This window comes from Tubulanus polymorphus, chromosome 4 (genome assembly GCF_964204645.1).
Source record: "Tubulanus polymorphus chromosome 4, tnTubPoly1.2, whole genome shotgun sequence".
In the NCBI taxonomy this organism is placed as follows: domain Eukaryota; kingdom Metazoa; phylum Nemertea; class Palaeonemertea; order Tubulaniformes; family Tubulanidae; genus Tubulanus; species Tubulanus polymorphus.
Window position 1 is genome coordinate 7,470,498 of NC_134028.1, and position 13,893 is coordinate 7,484,390.

Here is a 13,893-nt window from a genome sequence, read left to right on the forward strand (position 1 = left end):
CGCCCGTGTTCCAGGCGATGACGACTGTCTGTAGCCTTGAGATAATTTTTTTGAAGAGTCAACCATTTTGCCCCGGAGACAGCGCGTTGGTTTTTACTGATATCATATGGCGGTATCGATACAGTGCAGCGTTTACAAAAGGGATTATGCCGTAATAATCGGGTATTAAGCGAAATGTTTGTTTAACTAGTAACGATAGGTTGTTAAACAGGGATGAAACGAACGAGAGAGTAACGCATTTAATAGACTGGTCGTTGCTTTAACCTTCGGATTTAAAGGATTATCATCGAAAATGTCTGATCCGATTGAGCGCAGATGTGCGTGATAGGAAGAATCGATACTCCAGGTTTACCGTTGTATACGAAGTCCATGAAAAAGCGGCCGAAAACTCGAGAAAGAAGTATTAGAATATATCGAATGTACAATGTAAAATCCGACGATTAAAAGTCGAGGGAAAATTGTCTAAGTTTTCCACTTTCTCGGACTTTTCTTGAAGGGCCTAGTAATTTACAGAGAGTAAATTCTGGGAAGGTTGACGTTATTTAAATTGTTTTTGTCTCGAACTGAATGAGTCATGGTATTAAATCCATGCCCAGATACCTTTTTCTTGCAGCATTCTTCCTACACCACGTTTCCGATGTTAACAAGCGCGTTTAAAAAGTCTCAGATCTTCAATTTGATCGGTAAAAGTTTTCGTAAAATTACCAGAAACATTAACGCCATTATAATCTGCGCGGAGATGCTGCACAGAGTTCCTATCTCGTTTTTACAACTCTCATTTTATTCCCGAAACGCGACGGAAAACGCTTCGAACTCGGTGAAATAGTGATTACGTCGGTGTTTAAAAGCACTTTGTCGTCGGTTTTTATTTTTGTTGAAACTATAAGAAGAACGAGAAAAACTTCGTCGTCTATAAAGGGATTACGAAACGGGTAGTAACATGTTTTCTAAGATGAAGGGCCACCTGCTCATGACTGCTAACAGGGTCATTATAACGCTGTCATCTGATTTGCCACAGCCATAAAACCATATTCTACGCCTAAGCACGTAATCGGCCGATGGAGATTCCCCCGTAACGAGCGACGGTTCTTTTTTTCTTGCTTTTCCTCAAACACGTCTGCCATGAAATAATCAGTGGTACCGCCGCCGCCGCCGCCGCTGCTGATGCCCGTCTAATAAAAAACGTTGCGCGAGAACTTCGGTTTTCACACGGTAATCCAGATCAAAACGGATTCCTACACTTTGGTGAAGTCGTCGTTCTACACGGAAAATTCTCCAGTCAAATGGCGACTGTGGGTGGCTTCTAAAGAGGTTTTTCATGTGACACACCGTAGCAAGTCATTTGGCTACTGCAGTAAAAATTTATCATATTACTATATAGTCGACTGCCGTTCCAGGTCGATATAAAAGTATTCAAACATCATGCGCGAAGTCGGTAAACCCCGAGTTACTGAGAAATATGAAATCCTTCCGTAAGAAAGTAAGAACGTCTGTCTAGATTCACTGGCCACCTGGGGCTGGTTGCATAGTCATGGCTTGTATTTAAGACCAGTCTGAGACCAACTTAGTTCTATAGCCAATCTAACAACTTAAGACCAGTCTTAAGATTTAAGACCAATTTTGGACTTAAGTCACAACTGTGCAACTGGCCCCTGGGGCTGACCAGTTTCGGCCATGTAAGACGTGCGTCTCGTGCAATTTGCTTTTGAAAATAAAAGAAATCAATTTACAGGAAAATACCATCGATCAATCGCAATAGAATCGATCGTTTGGTCGGTTTTTTAGTAGTGATAATGACGTGGAAGGGGGTGATAGGACATGCAGGAATGCAGGGATTGAACACTGCGTCGAGGCAAACATAATTAGACAAAGGACTTTCAGATGAACTATACATAACCCGCAACTAACGCCTCATATTTCATTGTTGATTGATGAAATCGTTTGAACCGCGGTGATTTTTCTGCATTCATGCCTTGTCCGTGACATCTATGAGAAAATATGTAACGTATAAAGTAACATTCTGGACATTATACAGAAGCGAATTATACGGTCAGTCCAAAACGACTAATTTATTCAATCGTCACAGCTGGACTCGTTGCGGTTTAAATACCGTCCTCTTAAATTTTCGAAAAACTACGCGCCATTACGAAATTGTATTCATCACCGAGTTACATTTGCTCCAGGTGGTTCATATGGAGGGGGTGTATTTTCATGTCCCCTCCCCATTTCAATCGACGATTAGGTTTTTAGATCTAATAGGAGTACCAACGAACATATTATCCGCATTTGGGATGTGATAGCCATTAAATTGACGTTCAATCCGAAAAATGAAGTAATTCTATACGCCTATTAGTCAACGCAGTTGACTGTTTGCTTTTCATTATATTGTTCGAATCGAAAAGGGCTACTTCAAATTCACCTGCCTGGCAAATCAAGTAAACAACTCCGAAGCTTTATAAGTAGCGTCCAGTTTCGTCGGTTTTCAATCGATTGAAATATTTGAAAGTGATCTTGACTCGTTAGTTTAACCATAGACTGACAGCTGATGAAATTCCAACGCTGGAAAAAGTACCAGGTCGATCATATATGGTACCGTTAAACCCTGTCAGAACTAAGAGCAACGCGACGCTTTACATGATCAACCGATGAACAGCCCGGTATTATCATAAATATAGAATCGATCCATTCAACGACGTGATCCAATAATTCCCCCGGTGACAATATGGAAGTTAACGTCAGGGCGACGAGCAGATGTGCGTCAAAATTGTCCTTTTGTAAAAATTCATATAATATATTGGAAAATACTCAAACTAAGTTATCGTGCATGTACGTAGTACTGACAACAGCTAGTGTGCAAACGGCTAAAAATAAAGCGCATAACAAACGTTAGTGAGACGACTCCAGGAGGCAATCAATAATGATGATAATAACAATTTAACTTCAGCATTTTATAGCGCCCTTTTCGCTGTCATACAATATTCAATGACGCTTTCATTAAAGTTGGTATTATTACCCCAAGCAGATCAAATCATGTAACAGTCAATTCTGCCCGATGAGAAAAGTGACATCCGAGCAACTACAGGCGCTCAGGAGACATCACGCCAAAGTATCGATTGGAAACAGGCGATAAGGCTACCTGTTTTGCCCGGAGACACTAGGCCTACGGTAATGTAGGGTTCGAACCGACGATGTGCTTTAGCTTCCCAGAGTCGAATGCTCTTCGACCACTCGCCAACACCGCTGAGCGGTATCAGTGAGGGGGTCAGTAGTAGGGTGATCGTAATTCAACTCAAAAGTGTGGTGATGTACTTCTCAGTAAAAACAAAATGGCTAATTTTTTCACACACTGTATTTGATTCTTGACCCGGGCAGAAGCCATAGCCGTACTGTGAAATAGTGAAATCGAACTGTTTAAGAGAAATGTGGCAGTTGATGTCAAATTGAAGTACAGCCGACATCGGGTTTGTTTAACCTCAATTTCGACGGAAGGTCATACGCCTCGTAAACGAGGAGTAATTCTGAAGAGATTTCCGATCTCACTCGTGCGCGCACAGATCCTACAACAACTCCGATAAATGTTCTCAACGAAGCTCTGAAGATTGTCGCGTTCCGATGGCAATTCGATGCACTTGTTGCGAAACACTTTCGCATTTATACCTTTTATTTATCTGAGCCAGCGAAAAAAAACACGAGCAGCCACACACCAGTAGAAAGAAGGGTTTAAGCGGCTTTTTCTTGTTTTGAAGACAAGACGAATGTGAATACCGCATCGCACCGGGCGATAATAGTTAAGAAGCTTAGCCCGGTAAATCTCGGTAGGGGCTTTAGCCGAAGTTGTTCGTGTGTGCGAGGCGTCGATATTTTTACGACGCCGGCATGAAGAGGAAAGACCAACACTCGACCGCGGTCGCTTCCGCGTGCGTCAGTCACGATCTCGAGGATCAACCGAATCGAGCGGTCGTGAGCAGACGACAGAAAAACGGTTTTACCGTCGAAAGAAACGGCGGCGACGTTAAATATATACATATACAGCTTGATGAAAAGAAGATTATTTACCGACGATGAAAAAAGAATAACGAAATGGAAACGAACGTCGATCAGGTTCAAGTAAGGTTAGAATCGATTAACGAAATGACGATCAAAGGAGGAAAATACGTTTAAGATGGATAACATACTAAATGCGTAATTACGCGGTGTTTCGATTTATCATTGGTATAAATAACACAGTCGAAATTTTATGACGGAGCGCGTAAAGCTACGTAAGCCCAGGTCGACTTACGACCTATAATAATCTCGTCGGAACGGTCTTTTCATCGGGGCCCTTTTCGACATGAGTGCACTTACGACCGCGAGGGATCGATCGCAGACCCGTCGAATCGCAAGCACATAACAAGTTCTATTTCTACGACCCGATCAGATCGTCGTAGCGAATCAGCGACGAGTTATGCGTCACATGACCTTTAGACTCGACGATGATCGAGACGTCCGAGTGCGCTTACGACCGTGCGACCTTCGGATCGGCAATCGGCGGTCACGTGCTTACAGTAATACTACGGCAGTTCTTACGATTGGATGATCGGGTCGTAAGTCGACCTTAGCTTTGCTCAAAACATTCACGACAACGATTGAATTCAATGAATGCAATTTTTTAATGATTTGGAATAAAATCAAGACTTATTCGATACCATGCCTATACAATCCTGGGTCCAATTCTATTGTTTGCTGCTTAGTTTGAACCTCAGTCCAGCGGATGAACCATTTCTCGTTAGATTTGTAACTAGTTGACTAAAAGCATGAATTTGAAAGAAAGCAGATATTCTATGTATTCGGTTTGGCCTGTATATTAGGATTGGATCCGATGTGTAATTAAACATACTAATTCATGATTTAAATACGCTGACAGCCGTGCATCGAAATGAACAGCCCTTTTCTAATTAACAGCTCTGTACACACATAATGAAATATAACAGAACCAGATGTGAGAGACAACGATGCCAACATGCTGGTTATATCCAGTCAAATACAGGTGATAAACAGTTCTCACTTCATTCGATATAAATAATTAATCGGAATTGGTAAATCTAGGGAGGTATTAAATCGAACGTGTTGAACGTTATATTAAATTTGATAATTCAAAGGAAACTTTAGTGCTTTGAAAGTATCTGTAAATATTTTTCGACGCCTTTAAAACCGTTACAGTAATTCTTATATGCATTGATACCTAGTTTGCGTTATATAAGGCATTCCGTGTGTCGTGAGTCGATGTGCACTACGTCATCAATATTGGCGTTTCGAAATAGAAATTGAAATTTTGAATTATAATTAAACATATTTCACAACTCTTCTTTTATTTCTAATAAATTTTGATCATTATTTTTGAGAGGATGTGCATTACGTCATCAATAAATCGGGGCTAGACTGGTTGCCGGTCAATTCAATACTATAATCCATATTCAAATCCGATATTTATTGATCCTTAATATCTGCAATTCATATCATATCAATTGAGGTCGACAATATTAAGCAAGGCGTCAATAAACTATCAAGTTAGTTTTCTTGTTTTTCATCTTAGCTTTGTTTATATCATTTTCTATTGTTTATCTCCTATTTCTATCTTTGTTGTATTGACAGTCATGTGACTTGATTATGATGAATGAAAAAAACCTTAAAAACTTCGTTATTTTAATATCATTTTTCGATAAGAGTCACAGTACGGAGTACTAGAATTTAGATCTCCCCCATATCCGCCATATAATATGGGAATATCTAATTATATGTTTAGTATGATAAAGATGTCTCTGATAAAGGAGCATTTCGGAAATCTGAATGATGCTCAGGTTAGAAACAATGCGTTACATTATTTGAGTGGATATGCTATGAAATCTAATAACTATAAAATTTCAAAAATTAAATTTCATAACTTCAGTTCCGCCTGAATCGAAATGATGTGATTCAAACTTAATTAGGTTCCACAGATTCCTGAGGTTCATCGTCTAACTATCTAGTATTAAAAAAAGCTTGTATTATAATCATTCTAACTCTTCACGCACAACTGAAGAACTGTAGGGTATCTGAGGCTAAGAAATTGATACCTTGTTCCGCCTTTCTGGTGAGCTTAAAAGTTGACCCGGCCAGCCGCCTATCTACTCTGTATAAATTTTTTTTAAAGTCATGATGAAGCATCCATAACAGACCCGGCAGCTATAGAAATGAACCGATAACAAATCTAAATTTCATTGCGATTTATAAAACGATCCGCCGATAAGGAGTTACAACGTAATCATCTTTTTAGCCCTATTTTGGAGTTTGCTTAATTCTTTACCGATCGAAGTGTACCCCGCGAGAAGAGAGAATATGTGCAAAATGCAACGCAGCCGTACTTGGAGACGAATATCCTTTTTTGTTAATTTGTCACTTTTTCAATGACATACGTGCAGCGTACATAAAATCCTACTACAAAATTAGACCAAGTCCTAGACAGGAAGAACTCGTCTCAACTTAGTTCTTTATATTAGAAAAGGCTTGAAGAAATACTTTTGAACTATTATTATATTTGCCATCTTGTTAAAAACAATTTTTGTAAATCTGTACTTTTTGCTCTATGCAAATTATTTTTTGTGAGCAATAAAATATGAATGAATGAATGAATGAATGAGTGAATGAATGAATGAATGAATGAATGAATGAATGAATTTAGAAAGTTCTTCGCTCCGTTAAACCCGGCCCTGTCGGGTAAGATTCGTCGAATATAAGCATCCGCTATCTGGAATTCGATTTCAAGTTTACCTAACATGATTTTATTCTTAGCAAACGTTGTTTACGTAGCGATGCTTAACACGTTGTCTCAAACCTTCGAATGTTGGCTAATTTTTTCTTTGTTGCATTTAAATGCATCCACGCGAGTTTAACAGGGGTATTAAGTATATTTTATCAGCTGTAAAGCATCTTTAATAAATCCCTCAGTTCTTCCGGCAACTGCTCGATTACCTAATGCGAATGTATTCAACGCCGATTATGCGTCGGAAAAAAGAGTCGTCATTGCACAAATTCAGATTTAAAGATCAGACGATTTTTTTTACTTATTTCCCTAAGTTGATATGCTTAGATATTCTAATGACGCGTGGCTTTTCCAAACTGTTTTGCTAATTGCTTATTAATTCTCTTTCCAGGAGATAAATCGAATTTACATGCGTTTAAGCAAATCGTGTTTCATTATGTAAATTACGTTGTGCGACGTTGAAATTGAATTAGCAGCCCTGTTCACGCGATACGGACTCTTAAACGATTTTATCTCAGAGTCCATGATTATATAACTCCTGTTCTAAAAGAGCTGCATTGGCTACCTGCTCCAATAAGTATAGAGTACTGCTCATTGTTTTGATAATTTGGCTCCATCTTATCTGTCTCAACTTTCTGTCACCGTACACCCCTAGTCGTCATCTTAGATCTTGGCGAGTATATTTCATGATAACTGCCCTATACTAAAAAGGAATATAGTTAGCCAATTACTATTACTATATATAAATATAACAGAAGGATTAGTCCAATTCGTCTGTTATAATTAAAGTAATTATAATAATAAAAATGATAAAATTCATGCAAAAAATTTAATATCAGAATTTATATTACTAATATATTTAAGACCATCTGTAATTATACATGTACCATTTTCAACTTTCTCCTTGTAAATGTATTACGGTCTAATTGTCATTTGTAAATGACCTGAATTTATCGGAAAATAAAGTAAAAACTTATTATTAATATATTTAAGCGAATTTATATACCCCGGTTAGAAAAGATATTGACAATTATTTTTCTTTTGATGCTGTGGGAATTCATCTTGTTTATCATTCATCTATTTACTGCTTCAGTTTGCAAACTCATCGTAAATTCAAATGCGTTATTTCTCGCTACTTTAAAAAAAATGAGCGCCGACATTTTTGAAAAGGAGATAATTGATGAGAGGATCTTGTTTTGAAACATTCAAAGGACCTGCTGCACACACGCAGACATCGTGCTCAGAACGTCGACACCTTAAAGAACAAGAGGCTCCTGTTTGGCTGATAGTGGTTAAACATACCAGCGAGAACGACGATCAAGTAGTTTTCGTGTGAGAGATAAAACCGACCGGTGAACGATATCTTTGATGAAAATCATTCCCCCGAACGAGCCATCAAAGACATCGCGATCGTTTAGTAATTTTCGACGGGATAATTTTAACGCGTAATCGAACTTTTTGAAAAACTCAGCAGACGAGATGATAATGTTCACGATTTTACGCGCATTGCGAGCTCAAGATAAGCCAGCGATAAGAGCTTAAGATAAGCCAGCAATAAGAGCTCGGCTGTTCAATCGGATACGCCTAACGTAACTGTATCAATGGCTGCTTGTTTTTTCCGCCGCACCCTCCAGCTCAACTCCGTACCAATCAGGGCTATTCTTCCTGTTCATAAAGTAAATATTTTTTTTTGTCAGACGTGGCTGACAAACTCTTTTCATTGCAGAAACCGATGCTCCTCTTTCTAGTTGCCATGGTTACGACACAAGATGAGGTCAGACGGATAACTTTTAAGTCTTAGGTCAAAATTATCCGTTTAACCTCAGCTTGCGGCGCCACCTACGTTCATCATCCCTGGTGCTACTTATTAGCGACATCGTTTCACTAGAGCGGATGACCCATCATGTTTGCAGGTTCTAGTTTCGTAAAGCTGACTGAAAGGCAGAAGCGATTTCCGATCGTTGGAGTCATCGAAAATGAGAGTTTTTCAGAAATTGTTAGCAACCTTAAAGTACCACGATGCTCAGTCAAAATCTAATGAATCGTTTCCGTGGGATCCACTTTGTGAGTCTTTTTGCATTGGGATTTAAAAGATATTTTAGATCACTTCGATTGTATTAGCGAATATGATTTGTGTTTGAACTTTTGAGGGCCTTGATTAAGAAATCCGGAAAGTGAACCGACGATATAGGCTTTAATATTTCGCTGACATTAAAGCGTTAGCGCGGCGTGCGTCGTTTTGAGTGATGTCATATTGTTTAATCTCCAGACCCGCTTGATATCCGTCATGATCTCCAGTAAAGGAAGACGCGTGGGCGGTGTAAGCCGAATAGAAAATGTCATCATCAGATTTTCAGCGATTAAACAGCACAGCGCTTTCCTCCTCCTGCTTCACTCGACACCGACCAGTACCCCGATTTCCAGTCGCTCGTTCCCGGCGGTAACGGAGTCCACTTTTTAAGCGTTTGTTATACGGGGAAGTTTGTTTTTACGCGTTGTTAGGTTGACGGTGTACGGCGCGTACTGGTTTGAGGAAATTGCATGGTAATCAGCGGGTTTTCGGGTGATAATGAGAACCGTTAGCGGTCGACCCAGGGGACCCGGTGAGCCTCCCTTCACAGGTATTGTCTGCGTCAACCAGTCGAGCATTTGCTGCAAATAGTGTCATCCATCTTCGCCACGCCGACAAGATACAGTAATACCTAGGGATATCTGTCTGGTGCAGGCAATGTCAAAATTTAGTCATTTAAATCTGCTGAAGTCGTCAGTATGACCGATCCATCTACACACTGTTTGCATAATTTGCAACCAGACCTATGCGGTTGCTATATCCTAATACGGTTCAAGTCGGCGTCTTCTTTTTTTCTCCTAAATCACCTCGCAGTTTAAGTAACTCGATTGCGGGAATATAGAACCTTCTTCGGGATATCGCGTAACGAGTCGGTCTTGAAAATAAAACCCGCCTCGCTTCCTACGCGAACATAAATAATTTAGCACCCTTCGGTACGGCGGCGGAAATCGGGCAAAAACCATAACAACAAAAGCACACTCGATAGTTTTTTTTCGGATAAACTTGAGACATCCGTGTTCCTTGAAAAACCAGAAAGAAACTACAAGCGAAGCACACTATTGTTTGAAACCTAGCAGTATCCTATTACAATGAAAATCGCCTCGTCGATATAAGCATATTATTTAAGGCTCGTCATACGAATAATAATTTTTTTTCTATTTCATTTATAACAGTTTACGTATTACATACATCGGATCAGTAGGAATTTCCCCTGCTCTCGCGCTTACTACAAGGGTTAACGCAATATTTACCAAATATTTCCTACTTCACGCCTGGCATGCAGGCATGAAATTTTTCTGTCGATTCTGAACTGAATCTGAGTAGATTTTTTGCTCTCTCGCGGTGTATGTGGATTAGAAAATATAGATTCTGGCAACTGTCTTCAAGATAGCAACTATACGGTGAGTTACAGTTTCAATGGATACGGTGAAATTTATGAAGTAAGCTTTTAAGTATATGCATGAGCTTTTTTGCAGTAAAACCTTGCAATGAATATCGAAGAATTTTTCGGCCGCTGGCATGAGTATTAATAATAGTAATTTGATTTCTATTGGTCCCTTATCACTGTGATAATAGTTCAACGGTGCATTAAATCGGTATTATTACCTCCAGCCTGTAAAACTCTATTCATGTATCAGTCATCTTTACTAGGGGAGAAGAACATCCGAGCAACTACTGGGCGCTCAGGAGTCATCTCAGACCGGGTACCCATTCACTCCTGGGTGGAGTCGAACTTGCCTACACTTGCCGGAAAATAAGATAGGTTGAAACCCAACCGATTCGACGCTTGTGATCATTTCCGCATTAAACGATAGACACACAGTAGATCATTGAACGTTGTGTCGAGCTGAATACGTCTTAGATCAAAAGTTTCCGATACATCAGTATAGCGCTTTGATCATCGGTTACTGAGAACGCGAAAAACAGATACGCGCGCGGTCGTTTATTAGAAGACTATACGCAAACCTGAGGGTAAATACGTTGTAATGATTGCTGCCTGATCGACGGTTTATAATTGTCATACTTTTTGTGTAATATGTTCGACCGAATCCCTCCCTGTTCATAATCAATCTATTGAGATCTAGCTCCGACAATCTGACTATAAGAACGGGGGAATATCTCATTAGAACGTTGTTTAGTGATAGAAAGTGTCTTCGACGCATTTAACATTCCTGAAATTATTAAGCCGTATTTCATGTTATCATCATGCACGAGTGTCGTATCGTACGATTAATATTTTGACGAATAAAGTAATACCAATATCAATTCGTTCCCATCTGAAATTATCTATCTTGTTTTCTATCTTAAAATTCGGATCGACCATTATTATCTATTCAATCGGTAGATTTCGTTTGATTTTTTTTTTTTTTTGATTTGATGCCCCTTGCAAAACCTACCACACCTGCCGGGAGCGAAACCAGGGTTTTGATTTTGAAATCGGAAATCTAGTTTAACGCTATACGATAATCAACTTAAAAGGATCGAATTTTTAGTTCAGATTCTCAGCGTCCGACAAATCAATAATCGGTTCGGTATCGATCCGATTTCAATAATCGATCGGACAACGAGCTGATTAGCGATTAAGACGGTTGATTTCGAGAAGATACTGTTTGTTCAATGACTCGCATGATGTGTTATTGAAGACCACACGTTTTCGTTCCTAAGTCATCTTCCGTTAAATAGTGTCTGTCGGATATAAGCGAGTAAATTCATTGTGAAAAAATATGGACAAAAAAACGATGCAAATATGTCAGGATTTTAATCAACTAATTGCAATAAAAAAAATTTCGGTGAGGGTTTTTTGGATGAGCCGCTCCTGCATTATGGAATGATTCTGCCTAGTCGTCATTAGGTTTAGTCTTACACTCGAATATTTTGAAATTAAATCTGAAAACCTACCTAAACGAACCTATATGTTCTAGCTGTTATCAAACAGATAGTTTCATGTTGAGTATTCACCTAGTGTTTGCTGCATTTATTTTCTAAAGTTAGTTTATTTCATTTCAAGTGTTGAGTTAACATTGCGCTATATTATCAAGAAAATGAATTATCACTTTTATCTGAATACATAAAAGTGTAGACGCGCGGTTTATCACGAAGGCGAGATATCCGAAAATTGATGAGATCAGGTGTTGAAAATGAGTAAGTCGCTGAATGTTATACGTTAAGAAGTGAATGAGAATTGGAAAAAGATCTTCACTTACCATTTAATTCGTCATCGCTTCGTGTAAACTTATAGTCCATTGAATATTCGTATATGAAACGTATATAACTCGAGAATCTTTCAAACGTCTAGAAAGAGAAACGTTTAGGAATTCCGGCTTAGTTCATCACGATTGACTGATGCGCCGGAGCGATTTTCCCGGAGTGTCGGCGGCGGCGGTGGCGCGCGTGGTGTCTGTGTAAGTAACGATGATTGCGGGAATGATTTCAGGAAGCGCGCTGTTGCAATACGCGCACTAGTTGCGCCCGCGCCGCCGCGCTATCACTCTCTGTCTCTCTATCTCATTGAGGGACAGGATGAGCCAAATCAATGAACTGTTGAATCCAAATTTAGAACAAATATTACATTCACGTGCTTAGTACTATTACTACACATTTTTGATATAGCTGTTACGATTAAGAGAGTCCACTTATTACTATTGTACTCTGGTGTCCATGCAAGATGAGGTATTGCCAATTCAGGTTCTCAAAGTCATTATAGGCTGCTGACCCTAACCATAACCCTTAATTCAGCGATCTTTTACAAGAGGGCATAAATAGGGGGAGGCATTTCATTATATGACACAGGGTTTTGTAAGTTAGAAGGCACGCGTGCTAACGCAGTAGACCAATAGGAGTAGTGCACTTGACCAGCGATTACACAGCTTGCCCTATACGCGTAACTTATACTGGTACTTGTGTGGAAGTTGGCCTTGGAAGTCAACGTTTGATCATACGCGTAAATCGAACGCATGTGAGGCGGCAACTGTGATAGGTCTGACTAGTTATTTCAATTAAAGAACGCCAAGTCCGTATAATGCCGAATTAATAGAAAATCTCACGGCAAAATCCCAACGCATTTATCGATAGTATTGTATGGCTAACATTTGCATTAAATGCGTAAATCGTTTTTTTTTTAAGTTTCATATCAAACAAGCAATACATCGCAATAATCGAAAGCAATAATCGCACAAACCACGCTGGGCATTCGAACCGAGCAACGCGCGATTTCATTTCCATATTTTCGTAGATATTCTCAACTTGCATATAGATTTGCGATCATTATATGACTAGACTGTAGAAATCGATTTCTTGAAATGCGAATACGACGTTCCCAATGACCCACCGGTTAAAAAGCGCGACTGGTGCGCATGCGAACTCGGATCGATTGGGCGCGTATAGCATCGGCGTTAACGTAAAACGCAATAATTACAAATATTGACGCTGTCTTCCACTAATCTCTGACAACGATGGAAAAAATATATGTCGAGTATTCGTTGCTTAATTTCTTAATCGACCCTCGAAAATATCGATATCAAAAACGCATGAACATAAGTCGCCATCTTTGTCAGTAAGCGGATCAATACAGATTACTTGTTTCTGATACGTATGGCAAGTCGCCAGCGTCGGTTAGGAGACAAACAATCGCGTCACATGCGAAACCGCTATAGACTATACCTATTTTCTTGTAAATTATTGAATGTTAAGGGGATATTTGTAATTTTTTACATCGGTCTCTCTCTCTCTTATTTTTGGTGCGTTCCTGCCAAACTCATCCCACCTGTCGGGAACGAAACTTGGTACGTAGATTTCGAAATCGGATATCGAAAAGAGCGAAGGCGTGTTGTTATAACACGGTTTTTTCTATACTCCAGTGTACGCAGAGAAGACATGAATCGGTGTCAATATCAATTTATCTCACGGTGCGTCCATTTTAAAAGTTGCGTGACTCAACCACGGCAGAATTGTAGCGTTGTTTTCAGTTCGGGCACGTTCTACAGAGTGACGGCTACCGCACGAGAATATCTCACCGGAGATGCGCCGCTTTCCCGTGTATATTTAC

The 13,893-nt window shown here is 39.6% G+C and overlaps 1 protein-coding gene across 6 annotated transcripts in view; it reads right to left on the reverse strand.

Moving 5' to 3' along the window:
• LOC141903736 (allatostatin-A receptor-like) overlaps positions 1-13,893 on the reverse strand; it is a 149,060-nt gene that overhangs the window by 54,587 nt on the left and 80,580 nt on the right. For all 6 annotated transcript variants that reach the window (XR_012619091.1, XM_074791998.1, XM_074792002.1 and 3 more), the window contains exon 3: positions 12,053-12,140. The gene's annotated coding sequence lies outside the window, so the exon portion shown is untranslated. The remainder of the gene's footprint in view (positions 1-12,052; positions 12,141-13,893) is intronic.